Below are 9932 nucleotides of genomic sequence, written 5' to 3'. Positions count from 1 at the left end.
GCTTAGGCCGATTTCTCCATCATACCAGACAGAAACTCCCCAACGTCCTTTCCAGCCCTGCCCCCCAGCCAGGGGCTGACCTCGCTTTCCTTCCTTTGTCTCTTCCCCTGGGAGGCAACTGGTAGGACAGGTTGGGTGCCCCTTGCATAATGACTCATCCCCTGTCCTGCTGGGCCATGCTACAGCCAGCAGCCAGCAAGGTACCAACACTACGTCACAAGGGCTTTGGGAGCCAGGCCATTGGCTCGCGTAACACCTGGCAACAGCCAGTCTAACAATCCCTGTGTGAGGAAACACAGTCACAGCCGGCTTCATTCCTTCTAGGGGTCGAAAAGTGTCAGAAGGATCCCAGGGCCCCGTACCCGGCGCTGCACAGACACCCAGGGACAGTCCCGTGTCCTCAATACGCCCCCTAGTTCCATTCTGTGCGGGAAGAAAGATGCAGTTTGTGCGGTGCAGAGAAAATTCTCGAAACTGTTTTCAAACCACAAATAAACAAACCTCCTGCCCCCGGTGCCTCAAAGGCAAAAGAGCCGGTCAAGTTACATGAACCTTAAGGAAAAAGGGAGCGAAATATTTCCCACGGTCACCAATGGGACAGAGCCACAGGAGGGCAGCAAAGTGTCACGTGTGAGCTCGAAGCTGGAATCCTTGGTTAAAATCGCCATTTATTCAGGTCACCTTCAAAACAGGGGTGTCAGCCCAGAGGCTGAAGCCGAGATCCTGGTGCCCATTCCAGGTTACACCCCTGCTCCGCCCACTCAACATGACCCACCTCCAGCGAATGCAATGAAAGCGCTCGGAGCCCATTTCAAGTGTCACAAACCCTCCTTCCAGCTTGTAGTTATGGGGAAAAAGAGCAGCGTCGAAAATCCCTCCAGAAACGGAGCTCCTTGACCTTGGGAATATCAGGCTGAGATTTGCTAAGATCTCTAGGGGATCTGGGTGCCAAGACTTCCCCTTAATAAGGCAATAGAGACACTAACCGCCCACCTAACTACCTACCTCTGCCTCCAATTTAAAATCAATAACCAATAAGCAAACGTCGATAATCAATAACCGTTGAGTTTGGGAGCCATCAGGCATAAGTGTGTGGGGGCTGGAACAGGGAAGGGTGCGGAATAACTGGAGTCCCAGGGCCCAGAATTCGATTTCTTAGGTGCCTGCTTTGTTTACACGAATAAACGGACACGATAAACTAATGAGAGACAGGAGGGGGCGGGGGAGGGTGGAGAGTTCAATTCACGCTGGGCTTTTGTGTTTTCCTCCTGCGCAGCAACTAGCAAAGCGTGGTGTGTGTGTGTGTGTGTGTGTGTGTGTGTGTGAGAGAGAGACAGACAGACAGACAGACAGACAGACAGAGAATGTCCAGGAAGGGCGCAGAGAGGCAGAGGGGCCTTTTGGTCAGCTCCTTATAGCTCCTCCTTTGGGCTCTGCCTCGTTATGCAAATCCCCGTTCCGGGGTCTGGGTTAAATTAGCGTCCCCCGGGAGCGCACAACCGCCGTGTTCTCAGTAGTCTAAGCTGTTCCTCCTAGTGCACCATGAACACCCCGCTCCTCCCGCTGCTCCTCCTGGCTCTGGCCGCGGGTGAGTCTCGGCGGGAGGCGGCGGGAGGCGCCGAGGGTTGAGGGGACAGGTGGGTTGGAGTCTGACCGATCCCTGCTTTTCCCAGGTGCCTTGTCCCAGCTCCAGCTCCAGGAGTCCGGCCCGGGCGCGGTGAAGCCCGGAGAGACCCTCACACTCACCTGCTCTGTCACCGGGGGCACTGTCACCAGCAGCTACTACTGGGACTGGTTACGCCAGGCCCCGGGCCAAGGGCTGGAGTGGATGGGACGATGGAGCGGGAACACAGTCTACAACCCGTCCCTGCAAGGCCGCATCACCATCACCGTGGATTCCTCCAGCACCAAGTATTATCTGCGGCTCAGCGCGCTGACAGCTGCAGACACCGCCACGTATTTCTGTGCCAGACACACAGTGACACGGAGCGAAGCAGGGACCGGCACAAAAAGGGGAAGCGGATTCTGAGCAGGGCAGTGAAACCAGAGCAGGGGAGAGAGCTGAGCCCAGAGCCCTTCCCCTCCCCACACTGACAGGGCTGAGTCCTCCGGGAGGGAGCAGCAGGAATTCCCCTCCATCTCTCCCCCTCCCTACCGGCACGCAGAGGATACTGTACTGGGAACTCCCTGATATAAATCCCCTGTTCTTTAGGGCATAGACTCATGGGATTCGATGGGGCTTTGAGAGACCAGTACAGTCCCCTGCATTCCTGGCACAGCTGAGTGTTATTCTAGACCGTCCCTGACAGGCTTCCTTTGCTGGAGCTGGAACTAGCAAAACTCTTAACCCAGGTTACAGACCCAGCCTTCCAGCCGCAGCTGGGGTTGGAACCAGCGAAACTCGTAATTCCATTCAGACACAAAATTGGTCTGAAATTCAATGCAACCCGTCGAGGCTGGGCTGCTGGGTAAATCAGGCCCTGGCGGTGACAAGGGGAGCTGCTGCGCTGGGACATGGCGGAGCTCCGGCCCTCGGTCAGGTGGGGACATGGGAGCGCATATCTGTGTAGGTCTGGCCCAGCTGTGGGGAGTGAACCCAGGACCTGTTCCGAGAACGCGGTTCTTAAGGGGATCGGACGATCCGGGTCCATTCACCTTCCTAAATCCGGCCCTGGCTGCCGGATCCACCAGGGAAATATTCTCGCACCGCGTGTCTGTTCCCAGATGCTTGTGTCATAGGATGTGTGACAGACACAGACAGACAGACCCCTCCTTTCAGCAATTTCCCAGCTGCCCATTGGCCGGGGGAACCAGCAGCGGGACATTCCGTGTCCAGCCGGACTCTGGAACCCCCCTCCCAGGAGACAGAACAGGGCGACGCTGCGTCACATCCGGCCTGGGACCCCCGTTCTATTGGCCCCGCCCCCGGCCCATTTCCTTGCAGCTCACCACAAACCACCTCACAGCTGTAGGGAGGAAGCAAAATGCAGGACAATGTAGCACTTTAAAGACTAACAAGATGGTTTATTAGATGATGTAAACCATCTAATAGGGAGGGTGAGTGTGTGTGTCCATTGGCGGCGCTGAGCAATGGCTGGGAGGGGCTGCAAGAGAGACTCCTCCTCCAAAGGAAATTCCCGCCTCCGAAGGAAGGGGGTCGCTGCAAATCCACTGCAGGAGGAGACTGTTTCAGGAAGTTGCGCAAAGGGAACTGACTCTGACTGGGAGTCTCAGAGCGACTAGGGGAGTTAGGCGCTCAAGTTTCATTGACATTGGTGGGGAGGCAAAACCCTGACACCTTTTCGGCCCTTTTTTTAAAAGCAGCAGCCTACCTAACTATCGCCAGCAAACCCTCAGCATCCACACCCCTGACCAAGGCACTGTCCTCTGCTCTGCCGCGTGCTCTCGGCAGGCAAGTGTTCTCCTGTGGGGTTTGATCCAACGTCTGCTGGGCGAACGAGACTCTGTTCTGCTTGGAGCGGCGTTCGAGCCAAGCTAGAACCATGTCCCGGACACTGAGGCCCTAGAAGGCACCTTGCAATCTCTCCTTTCGGACACGTCAGTCCGGGCCCCAGTGCGCTGCGTTAGGCGCTGCACAAACACCCAGACCGAATCCGTTCACAGCCTTAGTCACATCATTCCGGTGCCAATGACAGATGTTTCTGCCGCTTATAAAGAGGGAAATATGTAAATTACGGTAACAGCTTCCTGTTTAAATCTGTCTCTGCCCAGGCTGCCCCTGGGATCACAGCCCCAAGCGCCCTGTGTCCGGGCAAGAACCAACTATTCGCTCGGAGAACCTTCCCCTCCGACACCAGCGACAATGGGATTTTGGCTCCTTTTAGTGCTCACGGCAGCGGCTCTGGAAGGTTTTGTGTCCTCTCCATCCCCAGTAGCGCTACCCCAATATTCCATTACGTTCGGGTTTATACCCATATTTCTAATGTGTTTCTGTCCCCAGGTGCCCGGTCCCAGGTGCAGCTGGTGGAGTCCGGAGGGGATGTGAAGAAGCCCGGAGACTCTCTGCGCCTCTCCTGCAAAGCCTCCGGCTTCACCTTCAGCAGCTCCGCGATGCACTGGGTCCGGCAGGCTCCCGGGAAAGGGCCGGAGTGGGTGGCTGAGATTAACTACGATGCGTCCAAGCAGTGGTATTCCCCGGCGGCGACAGGCCGATTCACCATCTCCAGGGAGAACCCTAACAACCTGCTGCACCTGCAAATGACCGGCCTGAAGCCCGAGGACACGGCCCGCTATCACTGTGCGAGAGACGCACAGGGAGAGGAAACCTAGTCGCGCTGGTACAAAAACCAGAGCTGAAGTCGCGCCATTTCCTCCCTGCTCCACGTGGGGGCAGCAGAGGGGCCACTAGCTCAGCCTTAGCCACCAACGTGAGACATCATAATCCCGCCCTCCCCCCCCCCCCCAGCAATCCCAGCTAGACACTGAAGCGGCACAAACTGCCCCCCTCGCCCACCGCCTCTCGCGGGTCCCAGTGTTGTTCACCAGAGCTCTCTGCGTCACTGCAAAGCGGGGTTAACTGGGCACCCAAAGGCCAGTCACGTGCCATGGCCCCGCCCGCCTCACTGCCCGGGGGGTTCGCACCTGCCGCAGAAATAACCCATCTGACTGGCGTCAGAGCGAAAGCGTTTCCCTTCGCTCTCTCGCCTCCCGCAGTACCGGCTGTGTCCCATGGCCATGGCGCCCCTCTAGGGGTGAGCGCTGGCAGGAGCCGGCCGACCGCCCTTTGAAAGTCAGTCCCCTTCCCAGTTGTGTCAGGAGGGGCAAAGCAAAGCCCAGCCACACGAAGTAACTCGCCCCCTGCAAACAGCGAGTCGCGTCTGCACGGCCGGGAAACCGGCGCTGGAAGGACCCGAGCCCGAGGATTGTGCATTAAGGGCGAGATATGAATTGACCAGGGCTTTGATCAAGGGCTGGGCGTCCTGTGGTAAAGATCCAGGCGCAGCCCTTGCCAGACGCGCCCCCAGGTCACGCTGCCCAGTGAGCTACGGGCTGGGAGCAGGATCCGGTCCCAGTTGGATCCCCCTTCCGCCCCGCCCCCCAGTCCCTTGGGAAAAGGGCGGGAGCCCACTGCGGACACTCACCCCGCCCTCTTCAAACCGCCGGTCCGCAGCCCCTGCCGCTCTGAGCTGAGACTCACAGCGCCCTGCGCTCCAGCTGCCAAGCGGCGCTTCGCCCTGCCCCGGCACAGAGACCAGGGCGCGCCCGAGGGCCCGACGGGCAGCGGCGCGAGCTACCAGAACACAGACAAGGGCTTTTGTGGGGCGCGGCCGAGTGGCTCGGCGCTGTGCGCTCTGCCCGCAGATCTCGTCCCGGCCACAGAGACCGGTACTGGGCTGGACAGAGCATTGGTCTCAATGAATGTGGCAGCGTCTGCCTATCTGTCTGTCTGTCCCCACACACCCGCTTATCTATCCATCCATCCCCATACACCACCTCCCTGCACAGCTCTGATGCCCATAGCTTAGCTGTGCGACAGGCAGGAAGACGGGCTGTAGCGAAGGCCTAGAGGGGCCTGGAGCAGGGCGGGGGGGCTGGCTACAGAGTGCTGCAAAATGCTCTGCTCTGTTCATTGGTTCACGGCCTTCTCCCTGAACAGTGGCGTGACCCGATTTTAAAGGCGCGTCCCACTCCCAGCGCTCTGCGGAGAACAAGTCTCTGGGCAGAGCACTCAGCACTCAGCTCACCAACAGCCTGGCCGGCAGGATTCTTCCTTCCCCTCCACCTCTGGCTGGGCCGGTGCCCTGGGAAAGCCCAAGACGCTCTGGCCAGGGACGTGGTCAGCAAGAGCCCAGCCCTGCATGTGCCAAAGCCATGCACAGGACGGGCTTTGTGCCCTGGAGCTGGGGGGAGGGGAGCCAGTTCCAGACAGTTCATGGCTTAAAACTGCAGGCTCCACAGCAGCCCATGGGAAGAGGCTTAGCACCCGCCTCACTTTCTGTCCTTGGACCCTGCCCACTGCACTCTGGGAGCGAGCGGCTTTCGCATCCCCGAGGCACTCTTCTGTGCTAATCACCTCTCTGGCCAGGTTGCCTAAAGCCCCTGCGGTCCAATTTCCAGGGCCCTGGTGCGCATTGCATCCGCAGGGTTCACCTCTTGTTGCCAGAGCTGTAGCGGGCAGCAGGCGGCAGCTGGGTTGTTCTGGTGGCCAGCAGCAGCTTTGAGGTGTGAGCAGGAAGGGACCAACTGCTTCCAGTCACAGGGGGAGGGCAAGGATGTGTGGAGGGGAGAAGAAATGAGCTCTGGAAAGAAGTGGGCCAGGACACCCCTTCCCTGCTTCCACCCTGTGCAGCTGGAACCACCTACAATCCCCTCCCACTCACACAGCCTGGCTTCGAAGCCTGTTGTCGGCCACACTGGGAGAGGAAGTTTGGGAGGGCACCCACCAGGCGAGCCTTGGGAAGAAGTGATACCAGGCACTAGGAAAGGTGGGTGTGTGCAGAGGGGCCAGCCAAGCCTGCAGGGCAGAGAGCTACCAGCAGGGAGGGTGGCATCAGTTTGTCACCCATGAGCGCCTGTGTGAGAGAGGTGTATGGGAGCATCTGTGTGTCACCTCTGCCCTGTGAGCCCTGAAGTCTTCTTGATGAGGAGGGAAATAAAAAGGATCCAGCTGCTGCAGTGTTTCTTTTTAACAGGGGCTCAGCCAAGTCGCTGCTCATTTGAATGTTTGTATGATACAGTTCTGATGGCTTATTATTGAACTTGATTGAATGAGTATTTCAATACCCGGTGTCCTGTACTCTGCATAGGGAAATATGGCCTTTCCACGTTCACAAGGAGGGGTATATGCAAATGGCGCCTGCTTAAATACGTGTCTCTCTCTCCCAAGGCTGCACCCTGAGAGACACCCCGCAGCCCCGGTGTCTGTGCAGTTACCAGACAACTCTGCCCCCTTCTCTCCCAGCAATAGGGAAATGAAATTTTGGGTCTATTTATTTTTCGTAGCGGCTGCTTTGCCGGGTATTTTCTAGATAAACACGCTGGAGAGGTTCTCGAATATTTTGTATTTGGATACTAATGTTTGTACCTTTGTTCCCAGGTGCCCGGTCCCTGATGGAGTCCGGAGGGGATGTGAAGAAGCCCGGAGACTCTTTGCGCCTCTCCTGCAAAACCTCCGGCTTCACCTTCAGCAGCTACAGCATGAACTGGGTTCGACAGACTCCTGGGATGGGGCTGGAGTGGATTGCTTATATCAATAGTGGCGGGGGTACTACATACTACCTGGATGCCGTGAAAGGCCGATTCACCATCTCCAGGGACAACTCCAACAACCTGCTGTCCCTGCAATTGACCGGCCTGAAGCCCGGGGACACCGCCCGCTATTACTGTGCGAGAGACTCACAGTGACACGAAACCTATGGATGCTCCTGCAAAAACCCAGTCTGAAGAACCCGCGGCCTCCACGCGGGGGCAGCAGAGACACAAACATCCGGGCGCTGGGCACAGAACGGAGAAGGCGCCTCCTGGCGAAAAATCCACAAACCTGCCCCGGTACAGAGGCCGAAGCTCCTAAAATCAGGGGCTGGTATTTAACAGGAGCCATGGGGCAGGGATCCCCAGGCCGGATATAAGCGGAAGGGGGGTGAGCGCTGAGAAAGCACGATGTCCCTTCGGGGACGGCTTCCTGTGCCCTTCTTCTACACAAGAAAGATACTCAGGTCAGCGCACACAGGGCGGCACGAGGGAGTTGGGAGAGGGTAGGTGGGCAGATGCAGGGGACCGGGCTCTCCATTGGGACCTAGGAGATCCCACTGAATCATAGGTTTTCAGGTGGGAGTGAGCCAGCGCAGATAAAATACCAGGAGAGGGAGCGCTGTCTGGTGTTATTGATATTCATCTGATTTCCAAGCGTGTCCTTGTTCCCAGGTGCCCGGTGCCAGGTGCAGCTGGTGGAGTCCGGAGGGGATGTGAAGAAGCCCGGAGACTCTCTGCGCCTCTCCTGCAAAGCCTCCGGCTTCACCTTCAGCAGCTACGGGATGTGCTGGGTCCGGAAGGCTCTCGGGAAAGGGTTTGAATAAGTGTCCCTGATTAGCGCAGGAGGCGGCACCTATTCCACCATCTCCAGTCCAGGGACGACCCCAACAACCTGCTGCACCTGCAACTGACCGGCCTGAAGCCCGAGGACACCTCCCGCTATTACTGTGCAGGCCACAGAAGAAGCAGAAAGCTGCCCAGACCCGAATACAAACCGAGCTGCAGCTGGAGCCGTTCTGCCAGAGCCCGGCAAGGGGCAGCAGCGACTCGCAGTTCCAGGCTGTCCTGTCCGGTGTGAAAGGGCAGGTCGGTGCCCAGAGCAGCGGGTGAATATTTCGGGAACTCTCTGTGTTCTAGCGACACGAGACAAATATTCCCGCAGGTCTCCCGCAGCCAGTGACACCGCTGAGAGCAGAGTGCACCGTGCACCCAGAGGCTGAAATGTAAAACTGTGCCCCGCCTCTCGCATCCCCCAGGTCCCCAGCCTCCTGCCCTCAGCCCTGATTCCTGTACCCTCAGGTCCCCAGGCCATTACCTGACTCCTGCACCCCCTCCACATCTTACAGCTATTGTTGTATCGCGGACTCCTCCCCCCAGAAGTGGAACCGTCCCCAAAGAAACGGCAGATTGTGACAGGACAGTAGCTGGAAGAAAGCTTATTTTTACCCCTGCCTCTATTGTGTGTATTTTCCAGCCGGGCCCAGGGGAGCAGGAGCGGCTGGAAGGTGGATTCAGATGCCCCAATGCAAGGACCCGACCCCCAACCCAAAGGTTCCCTCTGAAGGGCTCCAATGAACCCGAACTGACTTTGGGTCACACGCTGGGGACACACAGCGCTCCCTGCCTAGAGATCTGCTCTGTTTATACGCGCTGGGGAACCCGCATGCAAATCCCTGCCCGGGACTTCCCGGTTAAATACCAGCCCCTGGCTCTAGGATCCTCAGTATCTGCCCAGACAAAGACCTGCCCGGCCCTGCCCGCTGGGGAGTTTCCCTCAGTGCCAGAGAACCAGAATGGAATTTCTGAGGCTTTTCCTTTGCCTGCTCGCCGCCCCGCGCTGTGAGTGTGTTAGCGAGGGGGAAATTGGGGACAGATGCAGAGATTCATGGGCTGGCTCATTTCTTCCATTTTCCCGGTTCTCTTTCCGCAGGTGTCTTCTCTCAGGTGCAGCTGGTTCAGTCCGGACCCGGCGCGGTGAAGCCTGGAGAGACCCTCACCCTGAGCTGCACCATCAGCGGTGACTCTGTCACTAGTTACTACTGGGACTGGGTCCGGCAGGCTCCCGGGAAAGGGCTGGAATGGGTGGGACAGATCGACTGGAGCGGCAGCTGGCGCACATACTACGGCCCGGCTTTCCAGAGCCGCGCAACGCTCAGCGCTGATTCGTCCAAGAACCAGTTCTCGCTGCAGCTCCGCTCGCTGACAGCTGCGGACACCGCCACCTATTACTGCGCCAGGCACACAGGGACACAGCGCAACGCAGGGACCGTACAAAAAGGGGAAGCGGATTCTGAGCAGCGAGTTCCCATTTCGGCAGTGCGCGCTGCACAAATCAATGCGAATGGAAAGTAAGGGACAAGTGCAGGAGAGAAGCGCCATTGACAGACCCAAGCGAAGCGGCAGTGTTGTCCTGTGCAGTGTTTCTCAATTTTTTAAATAAAATACCCCTTTAAAAAAACAATTATAAGTACCCCCAGTGCCTACAGGTTTCAGAGACAATTTTTTTTCTTCCATTGCAACACATTTGTTTAAACACCATAATCGTGGCTGGGCAGATGATCACATTTTTGGGTGTAAAAATTACAAAAATAATAAAGCGGTGTAAAACTTCAAACAAAAATTCAGTTTTCTCCTAATTTTAGTTGTGTTGACGTACCCCCCAGACTTCGCTCAAGGACCCCTAAGGGTACTGGTACCACTGATTGAGAAACACTGGTCTA

This window comes from Pelodiscus sinensis, chromosome 30 (genome assembly GCF_049634645.1).
Source record: "Pelodiscus sinensis isolate JC-2024 chromosome 30, ASM4963464v1, whole genome shotgun sequence".
Classification (NCBI taxonomy): Eukaryota; Metazoa; Chordata; order Testudines; family Trionychidae; genus Pelodiscus; species Pelodiscus sinensis.
This window is presented reverse-complemented; position numbering follows the sequence as displayed.